The 22,517-nt window shown below is 47.1% G+C and overlaps 1 long non-coding RNA gene across 1 annotated transcript; it reads left to right on the top strand.

Moving 5' to 3' along the window:
- Positions 1-4,400: 4,400 nt before the first annotated feature.
- On the top strand, positions 4,401-7,263 carry LOC138363403 (uncharacterized). The gene is made up of 2 exons (XR_011228056.1): positions 4,401-5,684; positions 6,188-7,263. It is a non-coding gene; the product is annotated as an uncharacterized lncRNA (long non-coding RNA).
- Positions 7,264-22,517: the final 15,254 nt, after the last annotated feature.

Genomic DNA, 22,517 nt, shown 5'->3' with positions numbered 1-22,517 from the left:
CGGGCCCCGCCTTGGGGCCCATGCATGCCTTGCCGGGCGTCACGTGCCTGGCCGGCAGGGCGTGCTTCTGCGTCTTTCCCGTTTTCCCTCGGGTGTTCCCTGTTGCCGGTCTGCCGGCTTCCCTGGGATGTCCCCAGGGGTCGGGTCCCCCTGAGCGGACAAGCGTCGCCCCTGGCGACGACTCGTGGACAGGTCCAGCCTCCGCCCGGGCCTGCTACGGGGCACGCGCCTGGTCGTGCTGCCACGTGGCACGGCGTTCCGTGGCGCGCACAGTGGGGCTGTGTCCCGCCCTTCCTGTCCCCTTTTGGGTGCTAATCCACGTGGCTTTGCGCCACAGCTTCCCACGTCGGGGCTCGGGCTGTCTTGCGCCCGTACGGCCGCGCCTGTGTGCGGCCCCCCCCCCTCCCCTTTTCGTCTAGGCCCTGCGCATGCCGTGTGGCAACGCGTGGTTGGTAGGCCACGGGGTCCTTGCCGTGTGTGGTGTGTTCTCTGCTAGGCACGTCGCCTTCGGACGTCTCGCCCGGCCGTGTTGCCCGGGGTGTTAGCCCCAGGCCCTTCGGTGTCCCGGAGTCCCCAGGTACGTCTTCCCCAGAGTGGCGCCGATCAAGATGTCCCCAGACGTCCGTCGGCCGGTGCAAGTCCGGCATGTAGTCCCCAGACGTACGTCTGGCCGGTGTTGCCCGGTGTGTTATTTCAAGCTTTCCGCCGTCCAGGCCCTCAGGCACGTGCCCTGCTTGCCTGGGGGGTAGCCAGGACCGTTACTCCATGTCCTCCGTCTGGCCGGTGTTGCCGGCAGGTTGGTTCCCAGGCGCTTCCGCCTGGCCAGTGTAGCCTGGTGTGTTTGTCTTAAGCGCCCTGCCCGTCCGTTGTAGCAGGGATTCCTCCTACGTCGTAAGTTCAGCGTTCGTCCGCCTGCCCGTCCGCCTGTGTCGTCTGTTGTTCTTCTTCGTCGGAGGGAGACGCCGGCGTTGGAGCAAGGACCTGAGATCAGCTCGACGACGACGGCAGGTTTACGTCTAACGGTACGCACCACAGGCCCTGGGTTCGGCGTTGCCGCCGGCAATCCAGGATGACTTCGTTATGTTCGTTAAGTCCTCGGCGTCCAGTTCCAGGGGCCGTGCCCTGGACAGGGGGGTGGCCCCCATGTTGCCTGGGGCACGGTATCCTCCAGCAGATGGCGGCGTCGAAGCGTCGTCGGGAACGTCGTATATTTAATGATTCCCATTCTTTGCCTTCCTAAGACACTGTATTTAAGACGTTCTCACACTTGGTGTGAGAAAATATGGAAGGTTTCTTATTTTGTACTAGCAGACATCTCGCGACATGCCTTGCCCTTATTCATATTTATGTTCTACTGTTCAGCACTGACATGCCTCTGCTTTCAGATCACCTCGGATTCACTTTGCCCCAGCCTAACTTTTTACTCAGGCATTCGTAGCCTTGTGCATGTCGCACGTTCAAATCTTCGCGTTCGCTGTGTTACAGTATGCTTGTTCACTTTTCCTTGTCTTACGTCATTAAGTAAAGTCAGCCAGGATGTCCTATTTGCAGAGTTATAAGTAATTTATTAAGTATGTCAGCCAGGAGGTGCTATTTGCAGTATTTGCGGGCCCTTAATTCGCTTTACGTTCCCTGGCCTTGCATTTTGCCTAGTTTCCTCAGTAGTTACAGTACTTTCGCTTGGCTCTTGCAGTCTATTCACGTCGCTTATTTGGTTATATTTAGGTTATGCATCTCCTCCGTTTCTCTTAATGTAAAATGGCTATATATCCACGCCGATTGTATACCCTTATTTTGTACTTGCAGATACCACGTGCCATGCATTGCCCTATTCATAATTATGTTCTACGTCTCAGCGCTAACATGCCTCCTGTTTCAGGTTACCTCGGACTCTCTTTCCCAAACAGCCTCCTTAATTTACTCCGACAGTTGATGCGTTGCTCTTGTCGCATGTTTATTTTTGCGTTGCTGTGTTCAGTATGCTCGCCCACTTTTACCCTGCCTTACGTCATTAAGTAAAGACAGCCAGGATGTGCTATTTGCAGAGTTACCAAGTAATTTATTAAGTAAAGTCAGACAGGCAGTGCTAGTTGCAGAGTTACTAAGTAAATTATTAAGTAAAGTCAGCCAGGATGTGCTATTTGCAGAGTTCCTAAGAATTATTAAGTAAAGTCAGACAGGATGTGCTATTTGCAGTATTCGCGGGCCCTTATTTTAGCTTCACGTCTCCTGGCCCTGCATTTTTGCCTAGTTTCATCGGTAGTTACAGTAGTTTATGCTTAGCTTTGCAGTTTAGTTTCCTCAGTGGTTACAGTATTTACGCTTGGCTCTGGCAGTTTATTCACGTTACTTATGAAGCTTAAAGCTTCATAGAAGGTTGTAACAGAACCCATGAGCACCACACCAGAAATAAATACAGTTTTGATATTCCTAGAGTACGTCTTAATCAACCTAGAAATGCTCTGCAAATCAAGGGGCCCAGAATGTGGAATGACCTTCCCAACCATGTTAAAGACTGTACCTCTCTCAACCAGTTTAAGATAAAAACTAAACACTACCTAATAAATTCCCTGTAATCTACCTCACTCCTCTATTGTCAACCCATGTCTGTTATTTTCTTTTCTTTTTTTTAATCAACACTGTTTGTCAACCTATTGTATTTGCTGCTTTTTCAGTCATGTTCCCCCTTTTTTTTATCTTTATTTGTATTTGTTCTCAACACTTTTTATTCTTTATGCTCAATTAGTATTAAGTTCTAGATATTAATGTTTTTCTTGCCCGAAACGCATTGCGTATTAGTGGCTTTAAGCATTGTATGTACTAGCTCTATCTATATATCAATCCATTAATGTAACATCACTTGTATGTATATACCTTACCTGAATAAACATCTGAATCTGAATCTGAATCTGAATCTGATTTGGTTATATTTATGTTATGCTTCACCTCCGTTCTCTTAATGTAATAATGGTTATATATGCACGCCGATTGTATACCCTTATTTTGTACCTGCAGTTATCACGTGCCATGCCTTGCCCCTATTCAGGTGACCTGGACAGGGGGTGGCCCCCACGTTGCCTGGGGCACGGTACACTCCAGCAGATGGCGGCGTCGAAGCGTCGTCGGGAACGTCGTATATTTAATGATATCCCGTTCTTTGCCTTCCTAAGACAATGTAAATTAAGTTTTTTACACCTTTATTGGAAGGTTTCTTATTTTGTACTGGCAGACATCTCGCGACATGCCTTGCCCTTCCTCTTAATTACGTTCTACATTTCAGCACTAACATGCCTCCTGCTTTCAGATTACCACGGATTCCTTTTCCCTAACAGCCTACCTTAATTTACTCCGACAGTTGATGCTTTGCTCATGTCGCATGTTTATTTTTGCGTTGCTGTGTTCAGTATGTTTGTTCATTTTTCCTTGCCTTACGTCATTAAGTAAAGTCAGCCAGGATGTGCTATTTGCAGAGTTACTAATTAAATTATTAAGTAAAGTCAGCCAGGATGTGCTATTTGCAGAGTTACTATGTAATTATTAAGTAGCCAGCCAGGATGTGCTGTTTGCAGAGTTCCTACGTAAATTATTAAGTAAAATCAGCCAGGTTGTGCTATTTGCAGAGTCCCTAAGTAAATTATTAAGTAAAAGTCAGCCAGGATGTGCTATTTGCAGAGTTACTAAGTAAATTATTAAGTAAAGTCAGCCAGGATGTGCTATTTGCAGAGTTACTAAGTAAATTATTAAGTAAAGTCAGCCTGGATGTGCTATTTGCAGAGTTACTAAGTAAATTATTAAGTAAAGTCAGCCAGGATGTGCTATTTGCAGAGTTACTATGTAATTATTAAGTAGAGTCAGCCAGGATGTGCTGTTTGCAGAGTTCCTAAGTAGATTATTAAGTAAAGTTAGCCAGGATGTGCTATTTGCAGAGTTACTAAGTAAATTATTAAGTAGAGTCAGCCAGGATGTGCTATTTGCAGAGTTACTAAGTAAATTATTAAGTAAAGTCAGTCAGGATGTGCTATTTGCAGAGTTACTAATTACTAGTCTTTTGCTGGGTTACCTTTATGCTTCTCCCCCTCCTGTCTAGGCATGTTTAGGTATGGCTAGCGTTGCGCGAGCCGCGGCTTATCGGTTGCCCCCCCCCCCCCCCCCCCGGGTCCCTGTTTACTCGGTCTCGCCCGCTTACTTCCGCATTCTTCCACCCCATTCTACGTTATCGCCTCTCGCTTTTGGGCCTATGCCCTTTCTCAGACCGGGTTGTGTACCGTCCAGCGCGCCTCGGCGACGTTATCTTCTCTTCGGCCCTCTGTCATTTCCGCCCCCCCCCCCCCTAGCCGTGCGGGCTCGCCTGTGCGAAACGTCCCCTTGGTTCCTCCTACGTCTGCGTGTGTTATTTTTGTTATTGTTGGACTCGCAATTTGATTTGTATTTATTACGGAAAAATTTTTCTCCCGCAATTTACTCTTTGTTTAAGTTTCACGTTCAATTTGTTATTAAGGGACTATCAATTAGGATTTGTATTAATCTATTGCTTTGACTCTGTGCCTTTAAGTTATTTTCAGCTAAGGTACGCTAGTTGCAGTGCATTCGGGTGCCCCCCCCCCCACAATTTTTTTTTCTCCTCCGGTTATTTCGTCCTATTACACTCGTTTCCCTCATTATATATTCTATTCTGAATTTTGTGCATTATATCTGACCACCCATTCTTCATCGTATCGACAGTACATTAAGTTACATTTGGATGCTACCGAGAAGTTTAGCATGGCCTCGCGCACGGTGTCATGCAAAAAACTGGCCATTCGGCCTTCCTTTCGGCAAGCTCAAGCCAGTCAGTTAGCATGACGTCGGCCAGCTTGTGGTTGGCCAGCGCAGCCAGCATGCTGTTGGCCATAGGTCGCTAACGTTCTTTGGCCATCCGGCCTTCTGGGCTATTTTACTCTTCTTGTTCCTTCGCCATTGTTGTTTCCTACTACGTAATAGTATTCTATTTAATTTTACCTCATCTATCATTAGGTTAGGGGCCCCTTTACCTCCAACCGCTATTCCTTCCACTGCGCTCTGCCCGCTTGGCGCTCAATGCCGGTTTCTTCTGTTCCCTTTATTCGCAGCCACGACAAGCCGGAACCCCCCCCCCCCCTTCACACCCTACTGCGGCGAGGAAAAGAACGCGAGCCGGATATTCCTCTGATCACCATCAACGCACGCAGCGGTGCCGGGATGCAGCCGCCCAGGGCCTACGTTAATACTATTATCTTCTCTTTATTTGCTGGGCTATATGGCAGTATTAATATTATTCCGTACCGTTACTGTCATTCCAGTATTATTTTATTAAAATATAAATTGTTATTATGGTTTGGCGTTGCTTTCTTAATTTCTTCCATTCTGCGGCACTTGCCGTCATCTGTTATTTACGATATTACATTGTATTCTTCTTTGTACGATTATTTACGACATTGTATTCTTATTATTATCCTTATTACAGTTACTGAATGGCAGCTCCCTGCCGTCGATTTCACTTTGCTCCTGTTCTAAAGATGTTGCCGAAGTTCACGGCGTACTAGCTGCGGCTCGCAGACGCTCATTGACAACACAAGACTACACTCAGCGGCCACTCAAGGCAGACTCCTTGGCTTCTATCCAGCCCAATCACCCGTCTGGAGGCGGAGATGGGATAGAGACCAAGGGTAATGTTCCCCGCTCACATTCTACATCCGATTAGGACACAAGCATGTTATAGATTTGGCTTTAAGAATTGGTTCTTATTCCATTTTATTGTTTATGTATATGTTGCTTAGTTGTTATACCCTTTCTTGGTATATGTATTGTTTATATTCAAGATTTATAGTGTTTCGTCTTACCCTGTTATAGTTGCTTTGTGCCTCCTTGCTGTTCTCCTACCGGTTTTCTCCCACCTTTGCTCTTAGCAAAGGTACTTCCCCCTTCCGTTTGCTGGAAGATTCTTAGATTTGTTAGCCCCCCTTCATTGCTACAGTATAATTATTCGGATGCTCTTTATTCATCCAGGATTGTTAATTAAGGTTTCTCTTAATTCCTGCTGCCGGGCTCCCTCCCCCGTTTTTCGTCTCCGTATTGATTCAGCTAGGGTTTCCCTCTCGTCTGTGCTCTTGCCTGTCACGATAACACTGCACGCCGCTTCTGCCCACCCTTACTGCCTTATATCTTTCAGCCCGGGGGAGGTGAGCTACGCGACAAAAAATCGACGCACGCTCCGACTGGACCAGGTATCGCTTACATGGTCAGGAATCAACACTCTTCGGATCCTACAAGCACAGATCCTACAAGCGCTCCTGTCACCAGGCGAGATTTCTCCAGGATCCTACGCGCTGCCCTCTCGGCGCTAGGCTTGACTTCAGATGACTACGCTCCGCACCCAGCTGTCTCGGGACGGGCTCGCCACATCAGAAATAATGGCAAACGGCAGGCGGAAGAGTAGTGCTCACATCCTACGTCAGACGGGACGTTGTTGCTCTGCTACATTGAGTGCCTCACGCGGCCAGCTGGCACTCGCCCTTCGGGGGGGGGGTCCGGCCGCTGGCCTGCGGTGGGGGTGCAGCGCCGGTCCCCAAGTGTCCCGCTGTCCGCAGCTAATACTTTGCGCAGTCTAGGTGCTAGTAAGCCCTACTTGTAGTCACACCCCCTTCTCCTTATCCATTAGGTCTTTTACGGCCTCTTGGCCGGGTACATTACGTGTTATGTGGTCTCTCACTTATTAGTTATTCTTTGTGTCCTGCCTGTTATATCCTAGTGTTATATAATTACTACACATTTGCACTCGGCCTTAATTCTAGTACCAGTTAACCTTTAGGTTTCTGCAGAATTAGTTTCCATGTCACTATAGGCTAAGGTCTCATACTTACTACGGGTGTACCTTTTAAGTTAAGTCTTTTACGGCCTCTTGGCCGGGTACATTACGTGTTATGTGGTCTCTCACTTATTAGTTATTCTTTGTGTCCTGCCTGTTATATCCTAGTGTTATATAATTACTACACATTTGCACTCGGCCTTAATTCTAGTACCAGTTAACCTTTAGGTTTCTGCAGAATTAGTTTCCATGTCACTATAGGCTAAGGTCTCATACTTACTACGGGTGTACCTTTTAAGTTAAATCTAGTCCTTGGAATTGTTACTGTTAATTCTTACTTTATATATTTACTTTATATATTTTAATATAAACGTTATATATTCCTTAAATTATATTTGAAACTTTGTATATTTACATGTTCAATATTAAGTTTTATATAATATCAACTTTGTTAAGTCTATAATATAAACCGTGTTTAATATAAACTTTATATAATTACTTACTTTATGTGAACTTTATATATTTACATGTTCTGCAGAATTTAATCTTCAATAAACTTTAACGCCCCATACTGCCAGTATCTTTCTCCCCCTGGTCAGAAATAAAACACTAAACTATAATGCCAATCCTGATCTCAAAATCTTCATAGAAGGTTGTAACAGAACCCATGAGCACCACACCAGAAATAAATACAGTTTTGATATTCCTAGAGTACGACTTAATCAAACCAGAAATGCTCTACAAATCAAGGGGCCCAGAATGTGGAATGACCTTCCCAACCATGTTAAAGACTGTACCTCTCTCAACCAGTTTAAGTTAAAAACGAAGCTATACCTAATAAATTCCCTGTAACTCACCTTACCCCTCTGTTGTCAACCCATGTATGTTTTTTGTTTTTTTTTGGTTTTCAAATCAACGCTGTTTGAATGTAATTTTCTGTAATAATTTGTAATTGTATTTGTGCTGCTTTTTCAACAATGTTCCCCCCCTCTTTTACCTCTATTTTTATTTGTACTCAACACATCTTATTCTTTTTACCCATTAGTTTTAAGCTTTAGTCATTAATGTTTTTCCTGCCCGAAACGCTTTGCATAATAGCGGCTTTAGGCATTGTATGTACTAGCTCTATCTATAAAGTTTTTTTTTTTAGTTTAGTTCATTTATTATGCACCCCATACCCATCTTGTGGGCGGTAGTGGAAAGGGTTACAGAGGATTATTATTATTGGTGGTAGTGGAAGGGGTTACAGAGGATTATTATTATTATTAATAGCAGCTGCCTCGTATCGGCCAATAGCAGCTGCCTCGTATCGGCCAATAACAGCTGCCTCGTATGGGCCAATAGCAGCTGCCTCGTATGAGCCAATAGCAGCTGCCTCCAATGGGCCAATAACAGCTGCCTCGTATGGGCCAATAGCAGCTGCCTCGTATGAGCCAATAGCAGCTGCCTCCTATGGGCCAATAGCAGCTGCCTCGTATGAGCCAATAGCAGCTGCCTCGTATGGGCCAATAGCAGCTGCCTCCTATGGGCCAATAGTAGCTGCCTTTTATGGACCAACAGCAGATGCCTCCTATGGGCCAATAGCAGCTGCCTCCTATGGGCCAATAGCTGCTGCCTCTTATGGGCCAATAGCAGCTGCCTCGTATGGGCCAATAGCAGCTGCCTCGTATGGGCCAATAGCAGCTGCCTCGTATGGGCCAATAGCAGCTGCCTCCTATGGGTCAATAGCAGCTGCCTCGTATCGGCCAATAGCAGCTGCCTCGTATCGGCCAATAGCAGCTGCCTCGTATGGGCCAATAGCAGCTGCCTCGTATGTGCCAATAGCAGCTGCCTCGTATGGGCCAATAGCAGCTGCCTCCTATGGGCCAATAGCAGCTGCCTCCTATGGGCCAATAGCAGCTGCCTCGTATGAGCCAATAGCAGCTGCCTCCTATGGGCCAATAACAGCTGCCTCGTATGGGCCAATAGCAGCTGCCTCGTATGAGCCAATAGCAGCTGCCTCCTATGGGCCAATAGCAGCTGCCTCGTATGAGCCAATAACAGCTGCCTCGTATAGGCCAATAGCAGCTGCCTCCTATGGGCCAATAGCAGCTGCCTTTTATGGACCAACAGCAGATGCCTCCTATGGGCCAATAGCAGCTGCCTCCTATGGGCCAATAGCTGCTGCCTCTTATGGGCCAATAGCAGCTGCCTCGTATGGGCCAATAGCAGCTGCCTCGTATGGGCCAATAGCAGCTGCCTCGTATGGGTCAATAGCAGCTGCCTCGTATCGGCCAATAGCAGCTGCCTCGTATCGGCCAATAGCAGCTGCCTCGTATGGGCCAATAGCAGCTGCCTCGTATCGGCCAATAGCAGCTGCCTCGTATGGGCCAATAGCAGCTGCCTCCTATGGGCCAATAGGAGCTGCCTCGTATGGGCCAATAGCAGCTGCCTCGTATGGGCCAACAGCAGCTGCCTCGTATGTGCCAATAGCAGCTGCCTCGTATGGGCCAATAGCAGCTGCCTCCTATGGGCCAATAGCAGCTGCCTTTTATGGGCCAACAGCAGATGCCTCCTATGGGCCAATAGCAGCTGCCTCCTATGGGCCAATAGCTGCTGCCTCTTATGGGCCAATAGCAGCTGCCTCGTATGGGCCAATAGCAGCTGCCTCGTATGGGTCAATAGCAGCTGCCTCGTATCGGCCAATAGCAGCTGCCTCGTATCGGCCAATAGCAGCTGCCTCGTATGGGCCAATAACAGCTGCCTCGTATGGGCCAATAGCAGCTGCCTCGTATGGGCCAATAGCAGCTGCCTCGTATGGGCCAATAGCAGCTGCCTCGTATGGGCCAATAGCAGCTGCCTCGTTTGGCCCAATAGCAGCTGCCTCGTGTGGGCCAATAGCAGCTGCCTCGTATGGGCCAATAGCAGGTGCCTCGTATGGGCCAATCCTGGTCACTAATTTCTGTAAATGAATAATTGACCACAAGTTTATTTTGAAAAGGAACCTAAGAAGTCGTTTGAAGATTCCTAGATGGACGAAATAATGCTGTGGCTAGCGCTGGCCTGGTTTGGACCGAAGAGGGCACTAGAACCTCGCACATACCTCACATACCTACGACGTCTGGGGAATCTCTGGCCGGTTCAATGAGCGTTGTACCTTGCCATACCGCAAGTACTCAGGCGCCTTCACTCCAGACTCTTGGGTATCCGTGGGTGCTTGTACACGAGGCCTCTCTTCTCGCTCAGTCGCTTCTGCCACCATAACCTCATGCTTCTTGTCGGGAGAAGAATCAGGAGACTCTGCTAGAATGCTGTCAATCTATTGGTGAGAGGGAGAATTAAACAAGTTATATAGTCTCACGTCTGCCAGTACCTGGGTATTACCACTGTCTCCTGTTGTTACCTCAGACCTTATGCCTGCTCCGGCTGGCTCGTCCACAACCTTGAGATGATTGTTGCTCCAATCTGTCACCAAGTCGTTGGCTAGTATCACATCAATCCCAGCTATAGGCAAGGTATCAACTACTGCCAACGCACATGTGCCGCTGAAGTAAGGCGAGTCTAGATGTCCCAGCACTAAGGGGGCAACATACCGCGTCCTAGGAAACCCAACCAGGACAACCTTTTGTCTCCCGTCCACACTCACTCCCTCGGGTAACGAGTCTCTCACGATCAGGGACTGGGCTGCTCCACTATCTCTGAGCACTACAACTGATCTACCAGCATGATCACTCGATACATACCCGCCTGAAGTGTGAAGGGCAAACAATCTTGGTCCTTCCTGACTAGTCATCAGAGACTGGGTTCCCACTGGTGGTGTCGCACAGCCCATCAGCATCACCTCCCTACGTCGGCCGCTACCTCTTCTGCCTCGGCACATAGCAGCAACGTGCCCTTTCTGCCCACATTTCCAACACACTACATTCCTCCTCGGACTGCGGTGTTTCGGACTGCTAGGACTGGTCCTTCGAGGGCTACTTGGGGGCGTCTTCATAGCGCTTTGTGGGACGGGTCTCTCCTCTTCTTGACGAGGTTTGCCAAACAGGCGTGGGTAATTCCTCGGGACATACTTAGTGGAAGACCTATGCATTAAGATGTATTCTTCAGCCATCGTGGCTGCTGCACTTAAGGTCTCTACCTGTTGTTCCTCTAAGTACGTCTTTAGATCTCCAGACAGACAGTCTTTGAAGTCCTCTAACAGTATGAGCTGCTCGAGGTCTTCTTTGGTCTCCACCTTCCGAGAAGCATACCACTCTTGAAAAAGCCGTTCCTTGATGGTCGCAAATTCGGTGAACGTGTGCTCCGAGGTCTTTTTCAGGTTCCTGAACTTCTGCCTGTAAGCCTCAGGTACCAATTGGTAAGCCATGAGCACTACCTTCTTCACCTTGTCGTAATCGCAGGAGTCATCAAGGGACAACGTGGAGTAGGCGATTTGGGCCTTCCCAGTCAAGACGGACTGTATCATGATGGCCCAATTTTCTTTTGGCCACTCCAAAGAGGCTGCGACTTTCTCGAAGACTGCAAAGAACTTCGAAACTTCCTTCTCGTTGAACTTCAGGATAATTTTGATGTTCCTTACCGGATCGAAAATACTTATGTCCGTTGTTTGCCTCCGACCACCTAATCGCAATACTTCTAGCTCATGTTGTCTCTCTTTTTCCTTTTCTTCTCTCTCTAGCTCTTCTCTTTCTCTTTCTCATTCTTCTCTCTCTCGTTTCTCTTCTCTTTCTCGCTCTTCTCTTTCTCTTTCTCGCTCTTTCTCTTTCTCTCTCTTCTCTCTCTCGTTTCTCTTCTCTTTCTCGCTCTTCTCTTTCTCTTTCTCTTTCTCGCTCTTCTTTCCTTTCTTCTAATTCTAAATGCCTCATCTCCATTTCTTTTTCTTGTCTCTCTCTTTCCATTTCTAATTTCTTCCATTCTATCTTGAGGTTATCTTGAGATGATTTCGGGGCTTTTTAGTGTCCCCGCAGCCCGGTCCTCGACCAGGCCTCCACCCCCAGGAAGCAGCCCATGACAGATGACTAACACCCAGGTACCTATTTTACTGCTAGGTAACAGGGACATAGGGTGAAAGAAACTCTGCCCGTTGTTTCTCGCCGGCGCCTGGGATCGAACCCAGGACCACAGGATCACAAGTCCAGCGTGCTGTCCGCTCGGCCGACCGGCTCCCATCTCACGATTTATTTCCAAGGCACGCATTTTGACAGTTAGAAAGCTTATATTCAGCTCACCTGCATCGCTTTCAATATCACTGCCCTTATCTTCCTTTTCAGTGGAAGCTACTTCCTCACCTTCTTTTGTAATTTGTGCCTCGCTTTCCTGTTTCTCCTCGGTCTTCAAGTGTTTGTGAACCTTGGACAAGATCTCAACACGGGAATCACTGGCACGTATCTTTATCTCCAGATAGGCACTCACTAATACAAGTTCTTGTTTTCCCAGATATTTAAACTGGCAAGACAGTCCTCCTTGTTCAGGAAGGCCTGAACATTGTCCAGATCGTCGATGGTCACTTTTTATGCCATTGTCACTTAAGTGGTGCACGAGCACTTAACACACCGCTTCACTTTAGCACTTAACACACCGAGCACTGTACTACGCCAATATTGCACTTTATCACACCTAGCACCGCACTTGCCAATATTGCACGTAATCACACAGGGCACTGCACACTACAATATTGCACTAAATCACACCGAGCACCGCACAGGACGTATAACGTCCAAATAATTATAAACGGGGGGAATTATTTACAGGGGATTGCGCTACATCACCACCCCTGTCAAACATACTTGACAAGGGGACGGATCCCACTGGGGATGCCAATTATGTTACGGCCCTATTGGGATGCAACCGGGTTCTTCTCTGATGTTATTAGAGTTTGGGAATCTGGCCCCAAGTTAGTAGAGGCTTTCAAGGGGTGTGGTCCGTAATGCAAGGTAAATTAAAGGGGGAGGGATACAAATGTTCTGATTTATATATATAATTTCACCACCACCATAAATAAATATATAACAGTCACACGGGGGTTATAAATACACTATAATGTACAGAGTTGTCTTCCTCCGAAGACACTAGATACTCCACTGTGCACACTTTGGGTAGCCCTGGTTCCTTCCTCCATGGCCCACGATGAATCCTCTATGATTCTCTTGGCGAATCTACCCTGGCCACAGGCCAGCCAAATCACAGTTCCACTGGGTGCTCCGTCGTGGAGGCCTTCAACCACAGTCCAGCCTGTAGCTGGCAGGTTCCGATCAGCTCCGCTGTGTAGGCCACTCCACGACCAATACTAGGGTTGCGAGCCCTAGGCAGGAGCCTCGTGTGATCCCGCTGATCACTCTCCTCACTAAGCACCACAGTGGTTAGTCTCTTCCACCAGCCAGCCCCGGATACGGCGATTCCTGATATTGCCACGTCACAGGCAGGCTAATACTCTCAGCAGAGTTCGTCCGGGGGTGACTCACAGCTTCTTCAGAGCAAACTCGTGAAGAGACCTTGGCTGCCTCGGGTAGACTGATCCATCGTCCAATACAGCAGTCCCAAGTCGACTCTGTAATCAGACACGTCATTAGTACTGGAGACGCTCTAGGGAACCTCACTTACAGGCTTAGACACAAACGTCCACCTATTAGCTCCATAGATGGCGTTCACTGTCTAAGCGCCACCTCACCAGAGGTCAGCAGCGGCTATGTTACGAGCTGATTAAGATGGGAATCCAGCACCTGTGGCTGGTATATTCCGTCCTCACTAGATGGCGCTGTCCATTTGGAGGGGGTTTCGGGAGCAGACTCACAGATGGCGTTGTCGTCACTGCTCCGTGCTCTGACGCTGGACTCGGGTCCGTAACACTTCCCCGCCCTATAGCGGGCAATATATGCCACTTACGATTTTTTTATTATTTTTTCCATGATCAGTGAACACAAATTAACAGATTAGCAAGATTTTTTTTTTTTCAAAATTACATGCGCCTGTGGGGAACAAAGGATATTATACCCCTAGCATGTTAAGGGTTAAAGAATATCAGGGTCAGCAAAGTCAGGGTTAGGGGACATGGGTAAACTGAGCAAAGATGGAGGGAAGGAAGCGGGAGAACAGACCAGAGGTGGGCAGGCGGGGTCCGGAGGAAGAGGAGCAGTCAAGGACAGCAGCAGGAAGAGGGGTAGTAGAAAGAGGGGAGTGCACCTCAGCAAGGGCAGCAACCGAGAGGGAAGCGGGAGCCAAAGAAACCTCCATATCAGGAACAGGGGGGCGCACCCACTGAAACGGGAGGGGAAGGAGCAATAGAGCCAGTAGTAGGGGCCGAGGAAGAAAGCGAAGCCTTCTTACCCGCTGAGGAGGAGGAAGGAGAGGAGCCAGGCTTACGCTTCTGACTTAAAGAGACCGGTGTCCCAGCAACTACGTTCCGGGCAACGGATTCCAGCGTCTCAACAGGAGAAGCTGAACGAGAGCACACACGACGGCTGTTAGGAGAGCGATGAACATCAGCTTGCACCGACAGGCGGCGGGGAGAGTCAATAGATGGAGGAGAAGGATGGGAAGGAGGATCGGAGGGAGACGAGGAAGAAGACACAGGAGACATGACAGATCAGGTAGAAAGAAGAAGACACAGGAGACATGACAGACTGGGTAGAAAGGAGAACCCCAGACAGAGGACCAGGAGGGGGACCTTCAGGACAGAACTCAAAGGATCAAAGGAACAGAGGAGGGGGCAGTAGGCGTATCAGGGTCCAAGGCCCGGAAACGGTTGTGAGTCTGAGGAAGGTGGGAAGGACGAGGAGAGGAAGAGTGCAACACGTGAGCATAAGAAACGTTAGCATAAGGCGGGAGCCGGTGAACCTGGCGCTTCGTCTCAGGAAAAGATAAACGCTCCCGGTGCTTCAAGTTGATGACGGCTGCCTCAAGCTTGTATTGGATACACGCACGGGAGAAGGTAGGGTGGGCCTCACCGCAGTTGAGGCAGCGAACCTGGGGAGAAGTGCACTCCGACTTAGAGTGACCTTCGCCCCCACACAAAGGACAGAGAGACAGTCCCAGAGCAGCGGAGGGCACCATGCTCAAACCTCCAGCACTTGTTACAAAGCCAAGAAGAAGGAATATACTCCTGGACAGAACACCTGGCACCAGCAAGAATGACAGAGGATGGAAGGGTCCTACCATCAAAGGTGATCTTCACAACCCGAAGGGGTTGACGGCGACGACCACGAAGGGGATGAGTAAACAAGTCTACCTGGAGGACAGAATGGCCTTGGGCATCAAGGATATGCCGAATGTCATCGTGGCAGTCCTGCAGATTCCAAACACCGGTCGCAACATGGGGCAGGAGGAGAATAGTGCCAACACTGGCATTCAACCGCGCATTCTTTGAGACCGGAACAGGGATCTCGCCAAGGCAGGATAAGGCAGCCAAGCGGGAAGCTGCATCCTGAGAAGGAGCAGCAACGACACGTGTACCGAGACAAGTGGGGTTGAAGGTAACAGACGCATCCACGGAATCAACAAGATGCCGATGGAAGGAGAAATCATCAGGAGGCGCAGAATCAAGAGGGAGGAGATCAAAGTATTTGGCCCATGAAGCGGGACCAAACAAGGCCTGATACGCATCAGTACAGGAAGGAATCGAGCGAGTGCGGCCATGGCGCAGACGGCGTTGAGAACCCCAGAGAGAGAGGGGTCAAAAGGCGCAGTAGTCACAACGAGAGACTTAGCTGCACCAGGGGACGAAGTGGTCACCACTGGGGGCTTGAGGCTCGACCCAACCACAGAGGAGGGAGGGGAGCTGGGGGAAGAAGTCAGGAGAGTCAAAGAAGGAGCAAGGTCGGGGCCCAATGCAGCGGAGGCTACAGAACCCAGTCTTCCAATACAGGCCAACTCGGGGGCTTGGTCGCCCACCCAACGAGCCCGAGAGGGTACAACAGAAACATTCAATGACATACAGACGAAGAGTGATAAATTCATCCACAAATGTGCCCCCATACCCACCATGGAGCCACACTTAGAGGCAGGACACCCAACAGGAAGCTATCGCTGATCATGCCGGGGCCTCCTAGGGGTGCATTGTAAGTATACGCCCCACAAACACCACCTTAAGAACCGTCAATCCGTCGAGATCGGGTTCAGGGATGAAAGGGGGATTGACAATAAAAGGTTCCCCTCGCTCGAGACGTTGGGTACTACAGTTCTACGGGTGCAAGAAAGAGTATGCCTCCTCAAGCACCCGGGCATCAAAATAGAAGAAATCCAAAGGAATAACCAAAACAAGCAAAAGGTTGGCAGGGAACGATAATCAGATAGGAGAAGGGGGTGGGGAAGAAAAACGAAACATAATGAAAAGGAAAAGCGATTTGGCACAATTAGAGAAGACAGCAGCAGGAATGCAAGGCGACAAAAGGACAGAGGACTGTCCCACGGAGCATCACACTCCGGCAGCCGTCCACTAAGCCCCCCTCACTGCGCCAACGGGCCGGATGGGGCAACCCGTTCTCGCACTTTCGTATTGTCAATATTGACTTATTAAATACGTGCATATGTGACATACTAAACATATTAGTTTATCTTGAAAAGCTTCATAGAAAACACCGACCTTACCTAACCTTCTTAGTATGTTAAGATAAGCATCTTAATGCTTTGTAATTACAATTATTACTTAACCTATTATAGCTGGTTAAGTAATATATATAGGTATAGGTTAAGTAATAATTGTAATTATGAAGCAATAAGATGCTTATCTTAACATACTAAGAAGGTTAGGTAAGGTCGGTGTTTTCTATGAAGCTTTTCAAGGTAAACTAGTATGTTTAGTATATCACATATGCACGTATTAAATAAGTCAATATTGACTGTAAGAAAGTGTGAGAACGGGTTGGATGGGGAGGGGGTGATGACGCTAAGATAACAGGGAAAATAAGAAACCTAGATGATTGTCATGCCCTTCAAGATGACCTGGACAAAATAAGTATATGCAGCACCACTTGGCAAATGGAATTTAATGTGAATAAATGCCATGTTTATGGAATGTGGAATTGGAGAACAGAGACCCCACACGACCTATACATTATGTGAGAAATCTTTAAAGAATTCTGACAAAGAACGGGATCTAGGGGTGGTTCTAGATAGAAAACTGTCACCTGAGGACCACATTAAGAACATTGTGCGAGGAGTCTATGACACACTTTCTAACTTCAGAATTGCTTTTAAATATATGGATGGAGAAATACTAAAGAAATTGTTCACGACTTTTGTTAGACCAAAGCTGGAATATGCAGCGGTTGTATGGAGCCCATATCTTAAGAAGCACAACAACAAACTGGAAAAGGTGCAACGACATGCCACTGAGTGGCTCCCAGAACTGAAGGACAAGAGCTACGAGGAGAGGTTAGAGGCATTAAATATGTAAAAACTACAAGATAGAAGAAAAGAGGCGATGTGATCACTATGTACAAAATAGTAACAGAAATCAATAAAATTGATAGGGATGAATTCCTGAGACCCGAAACTTCAAGAACAAAGAGGTCACAGACTTAAACTAATGAAACAAAGCTGCCGGAGAAATATAAGAAAATTCACTTTTGTAAACAGAGTGGTAGATGGTTGGAACAAGTTAGGTGAAAAGGTGGTGGCCAAAACCGTCAGTAGTTTCAAAGCGTTATATGACAAAGAGTGCTGGGAAAACAGGATACCATGAGTGTAGCTCTCATCCTGTAACTACACATAGGTAATTACACAGTCAGTAAACGATGCTATCTCCCTCCGTCCCTCAGCATCACTCCACCCACAACGCTAATTATCACAACAATGCTGCTATTATCACACTCTTGGTCATTTTTATCACAGCCAGGGGTCCACTGTAATATTGTCATCGCTAAATAATAGCAGTTATATATTTATTTTGACATTTTTCAGCGATGCTGTGGTCACAAGCTGAACAGCAATGCTGTTCGTTCATGCTGCATGCGCCAGCCTTGGTTGCTCCAACAGTGCTGTGCCTCTCACACCGGGGGATATTGCCCACGATTTTTTTTTTTAAATGGCGTCTGTTTACAAGAGCCCTGAGGAAGCTAATGTGAACCCCGTATAGCCGCGGGCCATTTGAATCGTGCCTGGCACCTATGGCGTATATATACGCCATGGGCACTGTGGGACATGTTATTCATGGCGTATATATACGCCATGCACAGTTAAAGGTTAACTGTAGCCTCTGTTTACCCATCAGTAAAATGGGTACCTGGTTGTTAAACGATTTAGCGGGTCATATTCCGGGAAATATTAAGATTAAGGACCTGCCCGAAATGCTATGCATGCTAGTGGCTCTATAAGAATGTAAGAACTCTTGTATATATATATATATATATATATATATATATATATATATATATATATATATATATATATATATATATATATATAAATATATAAATATATATATATATATATATATATATATATATATATATATATATATATATATATATATATATATATATATAAAATATACTCAAGGGTACCTGAAAACGATCCCAGATCGATGGGAGCCGGTCGGCCGAAAGGACAGCACGCTGGACTTGTGATCCTGTGGTCCCGGGTTCGATCTCGGGCACCGGCGAGAAACAATGGGCAGAGTTTCTTTCACCCTATGCCCCTGTTGCCTAGCAGTAAAATAGGTACCTGGGTGTTAGTCAGCTGTCACGGGCTGCTTCCTGGGGGTGGAGGCCTGGTCGAGGACCGGGCCGCGGGGACACTTAAGCCCTGAAATCATCTCAAGATAATCTCAAGAATTTCAAGATACTGTAACCAGAGGGAAGTCACATGCAAATCCAACCCATACAAGGACGGAGGGGTATGAAAACCTGACTCCTTGCAACCAAAGACCCTCCCTGGAAGACACTAGGATCCGCAAAGGGTCAAAGGGAAACTACAGCCCCACGCTCGACTTCATCCAGTCCCCAAAACTGCAATAGAGGGTAATGGAGCAGAGCCATCATACATGCACACCACCTGGAAAATACCAATGGAGTCCAGAGGAGAAGCTTCAAGAGAAGGCGCCAACTGGTAAGTAGGCCCAAAAGCAATGGCGGGACCAATAGGCTTAATTGCCTCCACACCTGAACCAGAAAAGGGGCAACCCCTGCCCAAGCCACAACCTGACCCTGAAACCCTCAGACGTTACAGGGCTGGAAACAGGAGAGGATGACTAGCAAAATAGTGAACCACGCCTGACAGGGAAGGAAGAGGAGTGGACATTGCCAATGGTGAAGTGACCAACACCTCTAAAGTCCGGTCCCCAAAACCAACAGTGCAGCTCTGGGGCAATGAAACCGGCACACAACTTAAACTGCTGAAATACACCCGAAGAAAAGTTGCCGCCTGAGAATCCTAAACATCAATACAAGGGCTAATAAGGAAAGTAACATGATGGGAACACACCCCACAGGGTTCAGAGTCAAAGGTGTCATCGATTCTTAACAGACAGCACTGTGAAAGCAGGTGGAATGAATGCCACCCTGTGGTGACACTCTGTGTTACGACGAACAACCCTCATCTCACAAGAAACGAGGGTGGAGGTTGGGGCACCACAGAGACCCCATTACCCACAAGGCCTGAAGGTGACAATCGAAACATAACACCCAGGTGGTGGGACACTATGCCGGTACTTTCAAAATACCAACATTGAATGTAATGAAATGCCATTTTCAGGGCAAACCCCAGAGACTCCCTGAAGCTATCCAAACTGACTTGTAATTACCCAAGGGAATTACCTAAGTGTAGTTACAGGATGAGAGCTATGTTTGTGGTGTCCCGTCTTCCCAGCACCCTTTGTCATATAATGCTTTGAAACTATTGACGGTTTTGGCCTCCACCACCTTCTCACTTAACTTGTTCCAACCGTCTACCACTCTGTTTGCGAAAGTGAATTTTCTTATATTTCTTCGGCATCTCTGTTTAGTTAGTTTAAATCTATGACATCTTGTTCTTGAAGTTCCAGATCTCAGGAAATCTTCCTTATCAATTTTGTCAATTCCTGTTACTATTTTGTACGTAGTGATAGTGATTATATCACCTCGTTTTCTTCTGTCTTCTAGTTTTGGTATATTTAACCCTTGCACTGCTCACCTATTTTCGGTAAAAACGTCTTGGTGCAATTGTCAAGGACATATTTTTGTTATTTTTACAAATGTTCAGGTAAATTTAATGTCAAAATGTTTGCAAAGTCAACTATTTCCATTTCAAAACACAAATAGTAATGAAAACATTAAAAAACATTAAAATATAGTCAAATTAAAAAACAAAAAGCACAACTCTCTGAGCGCCTAAAGGCGCTTTGCGCAGTGCAGTGGTTAATGCCTCTAACCTCTCCTCGTAGCTCTTGCCCTTCAGTTCTGGGAGCCACTTAGTAGCATATCTTTGCACCTTTTCCAGTTTGTTGATATGATTATCAAGATATGGGCACCACACAACCACTGCATATTCCAGCTTTGGCCTAACAAAAGTCGTGAACATTTTCTTTAGTATTTCCCCATCCATGTATTTAAAAGCAACTCTAAAGTTAGAAAGCGTAGCATAGGCTCCTCGCACAAAGTTCTTTATGTGGCCCTCAGGTGATAATTTTCTATCTAGAACCACCCCTAGATCTCTTTCTTTATCAAAATTCTTTAAAGATTTCTCACATAATTTATAGGTTGTGTGGGGTCTATGTTCTCCTATTTCACATTCCATAACATGGCATTTATTCACATTAAATTCCATTTGCCAAGTGGTGTTCCATATACTTATTTTGTCCAAGTCTTCTTGAAGGGCATGACAATCATCTAAGTTTCTTAACCTTCCTATTATCTTTGCATTATCAACAAACATGTTCATATAATTCTGTATACCATCTGGTAGATCATTTATGTAGACAATGAGCATGGCAATGAACATGTAGACAATGACAATGGTAAAATTGCATTCTACATCCGAACTGAGCCAAAGAATTCCCCCCCCCCACCCCAAAAAAAAAAAAACAAGCAAATCGTCATCTAACTAGCATGCCAGCTCGTTAGAGCCTCCCAACCCCCCACCCCACGAAATGAGGGAGGGGGAGCCCACTCAGGTGAGCCATTGGCTCACCCCTTCATTTCGTCAAGAGATGAAAAACCACCGACCAGAGGGGTAGAGGATGTCAGGAAGCCTCCGGGGCTCGTCCAGATATTTGTGTTTCATTACATTCAATACTGGTTTTCTGTGGGGAGTCCTATCGGCTCCCTGAAGCTAACTACCCACAGATAAGTAACAACACCTACCCGGGAGGCAGAAACACCACAGGTCTCAAGACAAAGATGAGACAACAGGCCGCAACATATGCCCCAAAGGAACACAAGGCCAGAGAGGGCCCAGAACGTCCACTAGATACCTGGCGGCCAGAGCCCTTTTCGACCTCCAAAACTCCCGCACAGGAATGTCGACCCAAAACGTAATCCCAAACACAGCAGCAAGAGCAGCATAGGTCTTCACATCATGGCCACGAGGGCAGACAGATCGCAGGCGGGTGAGACTTGATGACCCCTCGGACAACCTGAGAAACACGAGCCTTGGAACAGGGAACCAGGGAACCGGAGCCACCCAGAGGGCATTCACCAGCGCCAAACTAGTAGCCTGCAGGTAGTGATATAAAGCTGCCACAGGGACACAAGACATGATGCACCCCCGGCCCAATCAAGCATCCAACACCAACGGATCCCTCTGGAAGTAAGCTGTCTCATTCTTCGTCAGAAAAGAAGGAGAAGGCTGCAAACCAATAAAATGGCCACCAGGGCCAAAAGAGAAGAAACTTCTGTGCTGGAGGAGAGCATGAAGCTCCACAATCCGACCCCCAGAGGCCAAAGCTAACAAAAACAAGGCTTTCAGAAAACAAACCCGAACCAAAGGGGCAACAGCAAGCCAAGGGAAGGAAAGACATGAGAGCACCTGGTCCAAAGACCAAAATGGTACAAGCACCGCAGGAACAGGCCGGAGGTGAAAAATTGCACGGGAGAGCTTGTGGAATGGAGCAGAAGTGACATCCACCCCAAACACAAGTTGGAGCAGCTCTGCCAACGCCGCATGATAAGAAACAACAGTATACGGCATGAGATGCCGGTCCAAAAAGAGCCAAGAAAGGACAAAACCACCTACATAGACACTGACAACACCCTCAGAAGGGAAAGGAAACAGTGGAAAAACTGCCAGGAGACTTTATACCTGTCGTGGAGATGAAGATTGCAGGTGGGACACCAACAGAGAAGCCACCTGATCACCATACAAGTGGTGATACACCCCCGGTAGTAAAATGAGACGCGAAGAGCAGAAGAGTAAGTAGAACTAGAGTGTGGTACCTTGTACAGTAATATTTCCATGAAACTAATGTGTTATTAAGCACTTAACCACTGAAGGTGATTAAGATGCTTTTTACAAGCTCAAGTTATTGTTACATCACATTCATTGTATAACTAATGCATTATGTAGTCAATCTTGGGTAGATAGTCAATCTACACAGTCTAGACATCATCAAGTGTTCCAGTATTCATATAGTATTTACATAGTTCAGCATAGCTCAGCCCACGAGGGCAAAAGTCAATCTATATGGGGACATTCTACAATATAATGTTTAAGGGAGTGCATGTTTTCTCTTTCGCAAAGTCGACACGTAGTGCATTCGAAATTTGGGTTTTGAGAAAACTGCCAGATATATGTCTATATATCCCAG

The sequence above is a fragment of the Procambarus clarkii genome, chromosome 11 (assembly GCF_040958095.1).
Source record: "Procambarus clarkii isolate CNS0578487 chromosome 11, FALCON_Pclarkii_2.0, whole genome shotgun sequence".
Lineage (NCBI taxonomy): Eukaryota > Metazoa > Arthropoda > Malacostraca > Decapoda > Cambaridae > Procambarus > Procambarus clarkii.
This window is presented reverse-complemented; position numbering and strand designations above follow the sequence as displayed.